Consider the following 12,701-nt stretch of genomic DNA (forward strand, 5'->3'; position numbering starts at 1 on the left):
AAATGATTAGTTGATCAATCAGTTGGAGAAATTATTTTTCATATAGCTAAAGGTTGAACCAATATACTAAGACTGAGAGTATTTGATGCTTTTCATTATGTGATTTTTAGTTTATTTAAAACAAGCTAATAGGATAAAATCCCTCAGGTTGTAGTCGCTCCAGTTGAACTTGATAGATGGAAATAATGCAAATAGCTTTTGGGGCTATAAATAAACTATTTACTGCAATGACATTGGAGAAAAGCACAAAATCCTCATTTGTTTGAGAAGCTCTAATAAAAAAATATTCATAATTGTTGTCAACAACCTGTCTGTTGACTAATTGGTTAATTGACCTACTTTCCCGCCTCTGAATCTTATCAAAAATGTAGACTGATATTGCTGTTTTAGCTTTATTTAAAAAAAAAGAGCATATTTTGCTTACTTAGCTTACATTTACACATCGTTCGTTGATAATATTTGTCAGCTTTCAACTCCCCAGTCACATTACCTCATCAGTAACGTGTCATTTACCTCACACAAGGTGGACTGATCTCACCTTTGCACAGAGGGGAGGAGGCAGGAGGAGGAGGGGATGGGGCATGAGCACACTGGTAATGAAGTCAATAAATAAGCTCAGCAGAGGAAAGGAAAGGGGGGATGAAGACATGTGTCTGTGTGTGTACAGTGTGTGCTTTACAGTGGTACTCCTGTAGAGAGCGGTAGATAGTTTTAATAAGTGCTCACACAGTCTGACTGTACTGTACATAAAGCGGAGGGAGGGAGGAGCGAGCGTGTAGTATTTCTTTTTCGGTTCTTTCCCTCCTGTCGCTGCAGCCCGTCCAAACGCTCCTGTAGGCTAAAGGAAAGGCAGCAAGGAAAAAAGAAGAAGGGGACGCAAACTATTATTCCCACGTTTGAGCTTTGCAAGAAGGAGGACGAGGAGCTGCGAGAGAAGGCAGAGGAGGAGGGAGATAATTTTGACAGTGCGAGGCGGAGCAGCGTTAGCGGAGGAGCCCGGCTCGGAGTGAGTGTGAGAGGGGGGGGAACGTGGAACCACTCAGCGCCGCTTCACTCGTGCAGAAACCCGGAGGAGCCCCGCTGACTTTCTCCCGCTTCATTACCGCCCTCATAACCGAAAAACCCGGGGCTGGTTGTCCACGCTGCGTGGGGGGGTGAACCGCCGGTAAGTGTCGTTATCTCTGAGGCTCCGCCGTGCAGTAGTGTGGCGGTGCTAGCTTGAGTAGCCCGGGCATTGCTGCTGCTGCTGCTGGTGCTGCTGCTCGTTTGACAGATCAGCCAAGATACACACCGTGTCCTGGTGCTGCATTCAGGCTCTTAACCTCGTTTATCTGCAGCCATTACTCCACTATTGTTGACGTTTTCCCTCTGCTGAGAGGTCGCTGTCAGTGTAACATTACCGGATATTACTGCATAACGGTAATGCTGCCCCTTTTTTTTTTTTGCTCTCTTGCACTGTGTTGTGCCTGAACTATCATGTGCTGCTTACACACACACACACACACACACACACACACACACACACACACACACACACACACACACACACACACACATACTCACACACACACTCACACAGGCCTGAACTTGGATTTATGCCTGCCTGCTGCTGCACTCACGCATTCACACACACACACTCAGAAAAAGGTAATCGATAAGGATCTTAAGCTATAACTCAGCCGTAATACTCCTCCTATAGGCAGTGTTTCAACTCGGTTACTTGACCGCAATTTGCTGTCCTATAGTGTGTTTTCAATGCATACTGACCCCCTCATTTTCATTGGATTAGCATTATAATAGTACTATTGCAGTACAGGAAGGGGAAACCCACCTCCAGTCAAGCTTGTATGTGCTCATTTTTCTCTGCCATGGGGAAATTGGGTCATTAACATTCACACAATCCATGCATCTCTGTGGTAATGTAACTGTGCAGCTTAGCCCTTGTGATGTGCACAGATTGGCATTTAGAGTTAATGAGTCTATTTTTGCTTCCTGTTAATTATCACTGTGTCATGCAGCCCATGATGACACTGTCTGATCTTGCTTGCGTTCGTGTTGATCAGAATTTGCCGGGGTTTCCAGAACAGACTGTCCTAGTGAGGAGGCTTAATGTGCATTGCATCAAAACAGTGAGTGTCGGTGGGGGTTTAAATTACCACATACGCTGGGACTTGTTGTATAGGGAAAAGAAAAGGTTTATTTTGGAGGAACATCACCAAAAAGTAGAGGGCAACTCAGTGAAAATGTTTGCAGTTCTTGCTGGATGACAACACTGAAAGAACTTACTTTACAAATGGCATAACATTAATGCATTGTTGACAATAAGAGACTGATTGATATATCAACTGGGCAGTATTATCTAGCAGATATGGGTGAGGGGTCTGCAACCAGTATGTTTGTATCGTAGGTTTGTTTTAAACACATGCTACAGAACATACAATGCAGAAAGCAATGCTCGGAGTGATTTCAATCAGTGGTTTATCAACTTGTGGGTCGAGACCCAAAGGTGGGCCACTCATTCATATTCAGAAGAAGTGTGACTGGGGGGAAGAAATGGTGTTAAAAAAAAGTCTGTGAAGCACATAAACATGTTTTGTTCTGTTGCTTCGTCACAAGTTTTTAAAAAATAAAATAAATCTGATTGGTTGAGAAATAAACAGACATTTGGGTGGAGGTAAGAGTTGGTGGTGGTGGGTCCTGAGGATATTCAGATGAGAACCTCTGATTTAGATGATTTCATGACATTGTTTTTCCCAGCACACAGAGACAGCATGGACTCCGAGCACTGTCTTCAGCACATGCACAACTGAGACTGTCTGCTCTGATAATCAACTATGAGTTAAATACTCTTTAAGCATCCTGCTGGCTACCTTTGCATTCTCATTTTGCTGCTTAAAATTGGTAACATATCTATGTAGAAAATGTCATTACTGCCTGGAAATGACATTTTTCAGCATCCATATTTGGCAATCAGGCAATTTTCCCGCTCTGAAATTAGTGTCGGTATCAGTTGCTAGAATCCCACATCTGTTCCCGCTCTTGTAATAATAGAACTTAAAAATGCTTAAAGTTGCCAAGACAAACTTCCCTTGTCAATCCCAGTGCATGTACAGGCTGCTGACAGGCTCTTTTGACACATCATTCACTCAGACCTTGTGAAAATCCTCGACGAACATAATCTCGGTGCATGATTGACCACCACAACATGAACATAATGGTGACAGTGAGTGCGTGTGCAGCTGTTTGTGTGCGAGGGTCTTCATCCCCCACATTACAGCGCTGTAGTAATTAAATCACTCAAAATGTAACCGCCCTTTTTTTTGTTGTTGCTCATCGCCCTTCTCCAGCGTCTTGAGTCGCGTTCATTCTCACAGCAGCCTCGCGCTGCAGCTGATAGAAAGTGACAGTCTGAGAGCTGGATGCTTTTCGCAGTTGAATCCATCAAGCTGGCAAACAGAAACGTTCCCTCTGGCACGCCGAGGCTTACTTAAAAAAAAAAAAAAAGGCAGAGTGTATGGATTTTCCATCGACAGCGTTGCAGATTCAAAGCATCTGGACTTGTTGACGTCTGAATGTCTTTGCAAACTTCCCAGAGGTTGCAGTCTTAATTTAAAGAAAGAAGACAGAACAGGAAGTCATGTGTGCACTTTTAGTAACCATGCATCCTTCATATGCATTTTAATTAACCATTAAGGGTTAATAATGTTGCTATAATGTAAATATATGTAAAGCTAAACCCCCTGTAGAGTTTTTTGGATTTGCACAAAAACAGGCTTAAATATAGGACTAATTTATGTCGGATCAGCTGGTCGGGCCCCAGATGCCCACCGTTCATTAATCATTAACCACGCGTTTAAATTGCAGTGTTCTCTCCCCGGGTTGATTATTAGCCACGGACAAATCCGCCATTCACGTATTAACGTTTTCTCCAGGGATAAGAGAAGAGTAGGCTGTGAAGAGGGGAAAAGATGGAGTTAAAAAAGTATCAAGTTTGGAAGTAATTAAATAAACCTACAGGAAAAACTTTATAGTGGATGTTTGTTCATGCATACACTTGACTTTTTCCCTTCACTTGAAATGGTTTTCCCATGCATAAGAGCAGAAACTGTGGAAGCAGCGGCTACGCTCCTATGTGATGTAACGGTGTCGTGTATGTGAGAGAACACAGGCGATGTATGGGTGTAGCCTGATGTGACCTGGTCTATATAGTCTCGTCTTCTCTCCTCGCCTCTCTTACTCCCCGTCCCTTTTTCCCTCTCCTCTCCTCTCCTGTCTTCTCTTCTTCTCCTTCCTCTGCAACCTTTTTCTCCTCTTTCCTTTCCTCACATTTTCTCCCCTCTCCCCTCTCCGTTTCTCTGCTCCTCTTTTCCCCTTCTCCTCCCCTCCCATTCTCTCGTCTTCCTCTCGGCTGGGGCTCCTTTAGGGGGCCAGAGGTGACCTTCTCCGGTCTCTCCCAGCAGCGAGCACCCCAGTGGGCCTCTCTTTTTGTGACCCTGTTTTCTGCCCGTCTTTCTTCCCAGCCTCCTCCCCCCCTTCTCGATTCCCTCCCCTATTTCTCCTACGATCCCTTTTTATTCCCGATGGTGGGGCAGCAGCGCTTAATGCCTGGAAACATGCAGCGATCACTTATATAACCTCGGCTGTGCAGCTGATGTCCTGGGTCTGTATCTGCTGTAAAATGATGTCAGAGCTGTCTAGAGAGGCAGAGGGGCCTGCTGGGTAGGCCAATATGTCAGGAGCTCTCCCTGAGCGGAGCGCAGTGAGAGAGGTGATCCTAGGATTTGCCTCCCATTTCCTCCTTCTTTTTTTTTGAACAGAAAGAGGTGGAGACACCAGCTGGTTAAAATGTTTGAAACATGTTCCCAGAATGCATCTCAGTGCGAAAAAATGTCCTTGTGTCTGTATGGCTGTAATAACTCTGTGGGAGGAGCTACATCGTTTGCATGAATGTCGAGCTAAATACCTCAAGACATTTCCCCCTGATTTAGATTTTTCCTGCATCGCTCGGGTCAGAGAGGTGACACATTTGCAGCTGATTAGCAGAGGTTAGCATCACACATATTTCCTCCATAAATACACAATAAACTAGAAAAAAGAAAGACATGCCTGTGTCTCTCCTGCCCTTACGTTCTGCTTGACCTGAGTTGACTGTTGCTCATGCTATAGGAGCAGGGCCCCAAGGCGCTTCAGCACGTCGTCTGTGTTTTTCCCTGTGACTAATTAGATCAGCACCCATATGCTATAGACTTGTAGGTTGCTTCATAGGATCCATTCAGCCTGGGTGAATGCAGCCAACCACAAAATGTCATCTGATCATCACGGGTTTCTGCACTGGAACTGGACTAATAGATTTTGTGGCTGCGTGTACAGTATAGCTTGTGTTTGTGAACATATTGTATTTAGATGCATCATCACAACAAAGCCGTCTTTATCAAAGAGCTTTTGTATGGAAACTTTTGATTTAGAATGTTTTTACTAAGTGAGAAAATCAGCCCTTTTTATGTACATGAGGTTGCTCTTTGTCCTTCTGCATATACCTAATTATTTTTTTACACTCCTTAATAGTCCAAATAAAATCAAGCCGTCCTGTTCACACAAAACATCCTCTTGTTTCTCACAATCCAGTTCTGATGGGAAAATAAGGCATGTGCAGTTTGTTGCAGGGACAGCTTGCAGTGCTTATTATATATCCAACCAGCACCTTAACTAGCAGCTTCTCGTCACACTGCAGAAACTCAAATCTAAGCAAGTGTATTTGTGTATTATAAGCCACATTCACCTGACAGGTCCAGAGAAACATCTAATTTCAAGATATGAAAAGCTAAAAATACGGCCTGCATTGCTTGTAATGAGTAAAAATATCTGCCAACTGGACTGCAACAGTTGACGACAACTCTTGACATTATTGGGATAGCAAAGCAAGAAAGAGAGAGGAAATGAGGGGCGAGCGAGTCGGGGGTGGCACACACCTAACAGCGTCAGTTTGGGAGTGGAAACCTGCGACCAGTGCGACCGGGACTGGAGCCTCTGTATATACACTTTCAGTCACTTCGCTGCTGCTAATGCTTCTGAGCAGGTGTTTTTTGGACTGCCACAGTCTCACAATGCTCACACTTCTCCCACTTGGCTGCATGCCTCCGTTTGTGATGCTGGAAGAAATGAGTTGTGTAGGAAGCGGAGGCATTTCTGTACAATCATTACACAATTACAAGTGACAGACGTTTTCCTCAGTTTGAACTTTAAAATGGATTTATCTCCCAGCTGTACGGTATTGCTTACTTGTTCATGTATTGGCAGGTATTATGTGAAATGATTTTACCTCCTAAATGTATATCTGTATAGGCTGAACAACTTCAACCAGGTTTTCAAACTTTGATGCATTCATGTAGGAATCAAACGATATCAATCTCTTTTTCGTTACCAAGGCAACAAACTCAGCGTTGTCTAAATCACACAAATACGTTGGCGACGTTTTGGTTTTTATTTGTGCTTTGTAGACAGCGTCTTCTCTCTTTGTAAGAAAAACAAACATGGCTTCAGCATTTTCATGAGACGACTTAAGCAGTGGTTCTCAACTGGTGGGTCGGGACCCAAAAGAGGGTCTCATAGCCGTTTTCAAGGGTCGGGAATGTGTGCATGGAAATAAAAAAGCCAAACAGTCTTTGAAGCACTTTTTTTATCATTTAAAAAGTTAGTTTTGTGTTTGGTCTGTCATGTTTTGTACCGTCCGGGGTCCAAACTGCACCATTGTTTTCATTAAACTAATCACATTGGTTGAAAAATATCAGAAATTTGGGTCGTGATTTGTCATTAAGGAGTTGGTGGTGGGTCGTGAGGCTAGACTTGTTGAGAGCCACTGGACTGAAGGATTTGAGAAACGTCTGTATTTGCTGATCTCTGAATTTGAATGGACCGTTCTGCTCGCTCTCACAGCAGATTTAGGTAAAAAATATGACAAAAGAAACTTTGGTAGTAAAGATATAATTATGTAGGGCCCGACCGATATGCGATTTTTTTTTTGGGACTGATATCGATATTCAGGGAACACAACAGTCACACGATGCTTGTTGCACAATTAATCCATTCAGAGGGGTCAGGATGAGTCCTGATTTGCCATACATGATAATCAAATCTGTAATGCATAGACGGCCTAGATAATCTGTCACACATAAAAATAAACTCTATTAATAGTTATATTGAGTCATAATCCTTGCTTTGTCCGGATGATTATTTAGCTAACAAGTGCGGCATGTGACATTTTAATGAGGTTACAAAAACAAGTCAGAGGTCATATATCCCAACTGAACAATGCTCCCAGTGTTTGAAGTCATGTTGGAGAATCAATAGCAGCTAATGTAGCTAACGTGTGTTTAGTTTCATTATTGATCGATTAATGTTAGAAAATAGAGGAAAAATACCAAGAACAGATTCCCGGAGCTGAAGGTGACATCTACATCCAGTTTATTTCATGCAGCCACAGGTATTAAAAAACATCATTAAATGATGAACCTACACATCATTTAGGCTTTCATTCAAACCGAGGCCTGACCACGTTCAATCACATGGAATCTACTGAGTTATTAAAAAAGTAGGCCAAGTCAGCTGATACCTATTCATACACGAGTAATAATAAAAAGTAATGTGCATCCTGCATCCTCTCTTCCCGTGGAGGAAATTCCATGCCGTTTCCTGCTGTAAAATGTGGCGCTCAGAGTAATGAGTGGTGTCCTCGACTGGCAATACAACCCTCATTAGCGGAGAAGAATGAGGCCAACCTTTCAGCGTGATGCTGGAGCCGGTTTGTGTTGCGTTCAGGGGGCCCACGGAGCTGCACCACTGATAAGCATACTGTCATGGTGAACACGACAAGAGATTATCAACACCAGTCTCCACACCCCGTCCCCTCCCCCATCCCCCCTCCCAATCACACAACGTACTTCACACACATGACATATCAGTCCACTTGCTCCTAGGTTCTGGCTCTTTCTCAGTGTTGTGTTTCTTTTTTGCCCCTCCCTTTTATCTCCTCATTGTACATGAGGTTTCGTTTCTGTCTTTGTGTTTTTCAGTTGTGTCTGTTGAGCTGTGGTTTCCATGCAGAGGGTTACCAGAAGAGCCCTCCCCCACCTCGTTTTTAACCAACTGTTTTAAATTCTCATTTTTTATATCATAACCTTCATTTTGCTTTGAATTCGCCCATTGCCTTACAAAATCTCTTGTAGAAGGGATTAAGGTTTTCAACTTTTTCAGTAAGTTGATGCTTTCTGATAGCTAATGTTTTAAAGCAACACACAAACTTTTATTTTGAAAGATTGATCGTATCAAAAAGTACTGATGCTACGTGAAGTTCAAAGGAGTCACACTTTCAACAACAGATCGGAGAACAACATACTGACAGAAAATGTAATGCAGCCATTTAATTACATGCATGGTGATCATATCGGTCGCATGCGGACAGTGAATGCACCGTACAGCAGTCACAGGATATAAACCATCACTCCCCCCTTCCCATTGGTGCAAGGTGAATTCTCCAGACAATATCCTGCTGTGTTCTCCCATAAGCCCACTCTGACTTGCTGCGGAAAAAATACTTGGTGAAGGCCGAGCAAAAAATTTGGCTCTTTGTGTTCCTGGAAATATCAGGAGTTTTTCAGGAGTTTTCTGCAGGTGTGAAAGCTCTAATAGTGACTTAATTGTTAAAAACCAGGATGAAGGTGCGAAAACATAAAGAGTAATTTTAGCAAAGACGGAGCTGGTTCGAGGAATTAATTACCAAATGTGAGCATTTATGCTGTTACCATTTGCTGCTCTTTCTGTCTTTGGCCCTCTCACCAGGAAAAATAACAACAATTTGTGAAAATGGCCAGAGAGAGAGAGAGAGAGAGACGAGGAGAGGGAGAGGGAGAGAGAGAGAGAAGAGAGAGAGAAGAGAGAGAGGAGAGAAGAGAGAGAGGAGAGATAAAACACGTTTCAGGTTACATAATTTACATATTAAGCAATACTACAGGTCTGTTGGGCAGTGGGAAAGAGAGAGAGAGAAGGCCGTTTTACACAGCCGCACTTCTTTCATAATAACTCCAGTCAGCTTGGCTCTGACCGGTACAACTGGGGCCACTCACAACTGGCTTTTCATCAACGGGAATACTTGGCACCCAGACCCGTGAGGTTTATTTTTGCCAGGGCGAAGCGGAGCACTTTACGAGGACGAGTCCATCCCACATTCACTGGCACTCAGCTGTTACCGCTCGCTCTCTTTGAGAGCAGTCACCGTTTATGCAGTGGGAGACAAATGAAGTCACTACACAGTTTGCAGACGTATTAAACAACCAGTTCCCAAGACAATAAAGTAGCTACAATTTTTTTTATTTGACTGTGTCGTAAACACTGAGGCGTTGTGGCGTACAGAGGGATTCCCTTCTTGTGGATTTGAAATTAAACTGGTAATAATGATTTCAGTATCTGTGCCTCTGGGGCAGCAGATAATCAGTTTATAATCAGTTCCCGAGAGGAATGAACGTGTGAGTGTGAGTCAGTTTGGTTGTAGGCCGTAGAGACAAGAGAGTTTATTAATAAAAGAGATCAAAATGATTGAATTTAGTTTTATTATGCTGTGTGTGGGATCATTTGTGAATACCTTCATTTCCAACTAACTTGATTAATTGCATTTCATTTAGTCATTGAAATGCCAGAAAACTCCTTCAGCCAACTTCTTCAAACTGGTTGTTTTGTCAAAACATAGAGTCAAAAATCTTCATATTTGACAAAGTGTAACCAAATCATTTAGACTTTCATTTAAAGGTGTAATATGTAGAATTTTTACTCTCAATGAAATCATACATTAAATCATTACTTACATTACCTCAAATAAAAAAACAGTTACTGAAGCCAGAGAAATCCTTCTTTTTATAGTTGTAACGTGTGTCTTGTCGCGGCGCCATGACAGACATGACACGTTTATAGTTGCCATGGAAACAGCGGATGTTACGTCAAAGGCCGCTGCTTTAGGAAGTGGGAACTGCTACTGACAGCTGCCGTACTGTTGCTGTATGTGCTGTAAATATTACTTGGGAACATCGTCTGTAAACATATTCTCTTTCTCAGGTGGGCTTCCCCCGATCGTATTCTCTACGGTCAACTCGGAGTTCGTTTTTTAAATCCAGGGTTGGGGAGGAGGGTAGCCGAGAGAACCACTCCCGTGATTCCCCGCCAGCCTCGACGTCATTTTATGTTATTGTTTTGATTGCAAGCCCCGTGGCGGTGGAATGTACATACTGTGTTTTAAAAGGAAACAAAAAACTTAAATGGTAATGGTTTCAGCTTTGATACATCCTGTTTAATAGATTTATTTGCCGTACTGTATTTACACAAATCGTTTGACCTCCTGAGCGGACAGTGTAGAGTGCTCCATGTGTTCAGTGGTTAAGACGATGGCGGTTAAACTGCAAAAGAAACAGAAATCTGTTCTACCACTTCCACTTGGAAATGTTCCATGCTTTAACAGATTATCTGCTGAGGTAATGAATAACTGTAAAGAGATGCTTATAAAACCCTACAATTAAAAAATCTGGCTGAAGCCCAAGTTCCACTATGGCCACTCTCCTCTGCTCCAACATGCTCGGTATATAGGTCAGCATTTCATTAATGTCGGAAAGAAGTCACGAGTGCACAATCATTGGACTTTTTTTTTGATAACCCATCAGAGCGGGTTTAATGCTATTTCCTTGCTGCTGTTGCAAATAAAACTTAATAAGTGGGAGATATGACCCAATGTTGATATGAACCTCTCTGCCTCTTCAATACCTCTGGATTAGCTGCTGGATAAATGGTCGGCTACCAAAAAAAGAACGACTCGAGTTTATTGATCCCTGTTTTGTAATCTGTCATGGATGAGGAAATTCACATGGACTCGATCCAACTCCTGATGGTCTGGCAAGCTGCGACAAAACTCCACCTCTTGATTTTTTTTTTATTATTGACATTGGACAGTCATCACACGAGCCAGACACCTACAGTTACTTTTGCTATGTAATGGTTGCATAATCACAGTCCAAAATAAAGCCCTGTGGTTTTGCGGTTGGTCTTCAGAGAAGAAGTTTGGTTTTCAACGGGGTCAATTAATTTAAACAAATTGAAACCTTTCTGCCTAAATTGCCTTATCAGATTGACCCATCATGGCGTTGAGCTCCAGTAAACTATTCGTCCAATTGGCTGTTTTTCACCATTAATTTGTGACTTGAGCTTTTTGAATCACTTCATACTTTAATTTCTTAAGCCCAAAAAAAAAAAGCTTAATTAAAAACCATTTAAAGGCAGGGTTGGTAATTTCCTCTAGATACACTTTTTAAGATTTGGGTTGAAATTGTCTTTAGGTCGTGACAGAAATTGTGCTGTGAAAAAGGAACGAAGAAAATCTGTCATCTGTAGCAGTTAGATGGGCTTCTTTGAAGTGTGACTGACAGTGACCCGCTCTCATCTGGGCCTCTCTGTTTCTGCACACTCAGCGCTTTTCTGTTTGAGGAAACGCACATGGACAGTGAGTGCACATTATACAGCATATCAGCAAATAGCATATTTATGTAAATATGCAAAAGCTACATTTCATCTTCAGTCCTGAGGCAGGTACTAAAAAAAAAAAAAACATTTAGAAAAACATGGACAGGACAGTCAACAGAACATCATACAAAAGAACTCACAGACAATTTTACAAACTGATTGGACATAATAGTCACATAATAAATAACAGACCCACATACAGTACAGTTAGCTTATTTATAATACTTTGAGTTGCTGGAACCAAAAGAACTTTGATCATTTTTTGGTTGAAAAAATTGCCAAATGATGAATTATTGTGAAATATATGAAAAACATTTTCTTACAATTTATTATTGCATAAATCAGATTGTATTTTTTGCAGCTCTACACAATTTCAACAGTCTTTTAAAGGCTGTTTCTCCAAAGCTGCTTGGGATGCATCCCCACTTCGTGTCATTGTCTTGATTCAAACATTGTTCACGTGTCATTTAACCTTGAGAAGGCAAAAAAAATCCATGTACTGTAATAAAAAGGCGTTTTTCTTTGTCCATATCGCTCTATCCTCATGGACAGAATCTGTCAGATGAAGCAGCAGCATCTTTACCAACAGCAGCACATTAGAGGCATGATTCACCTGCAACATGTACTTAGCTAAGAAGGGGGCATAGTGACCTTTTAAAAAAAAAAAATTCCAGAGCAACTCTGAAGGCTTATCATTCTGATGCTCGCGGTACTTATGGATCTAACCTTTAAAACCTGTGATTACAAACTCCTGCTGTGCAGCACAGCTCAGAGCCACATGTCAAAGATCTCCTTATCCTGCTTATGGACTTTTTACACTGAAATAATTACTTACATTGCCTCAAATATTTCATTTCCATTTGGACTCTAAATATTGCAGTTTTTAAGTATGGCGGTTTGAGATTAAAACGGACAATCTTGGAATATTTTCTGACATTGAGCCAGCCCTGAGAAGCGCACAAAGTTGCAAGGCAGCTCATGTTGTATTTTCTCTGGCAGAGTCTCCTCGTCACACTGCTCATACTTACTTCCAGTAGACATTGTGCAGGCCGACCAATCACAGTTCAGTGCAATCGATAATATGGAGTAGGACTTTGTAATGCTACTTGGAAATTGAAAACGAATATGGAGGTTCTAGACTAATTAGC

General features: G+C 42.1%; 1 protein-coding gene across 1 annotated transcript in view; it reads left to right on the forward strand.

Moving 5' to 3' along the window:
• Nucleotides 1–670: 670 nt before the first annotated feature.
• The window catches only part of thrab (thyroid hormone receptor alpha b), a 174,410-nt gene continuing 162,379 nt past the window's right edge, over nt 671–12,701 (forward strand). The window contains exon 1 of the mRNA XM_065949342.1: nt 671–1,165. The gene's annotated coding sequence lies outside the window, so the exon portion shown is untranslated. The remainder of the gene's footprint in view (nt 1,166–12,701) is intronic.

The sequence above is a fragment of the Labrus bergylta genome, chromosome 21 (genome assembly GCF_963930695.1).
Source record: "Labrus bergylta chromosome 21, fLabBer1.1, whole genome shotgun sequence".
NCBI classification, from domain to species: domain Eukaryota; kingdom Metazoa; phylum Chordata; class Actinopteri; order Labriformes; family Labridae; genus Labrus; species Labrus bergylta.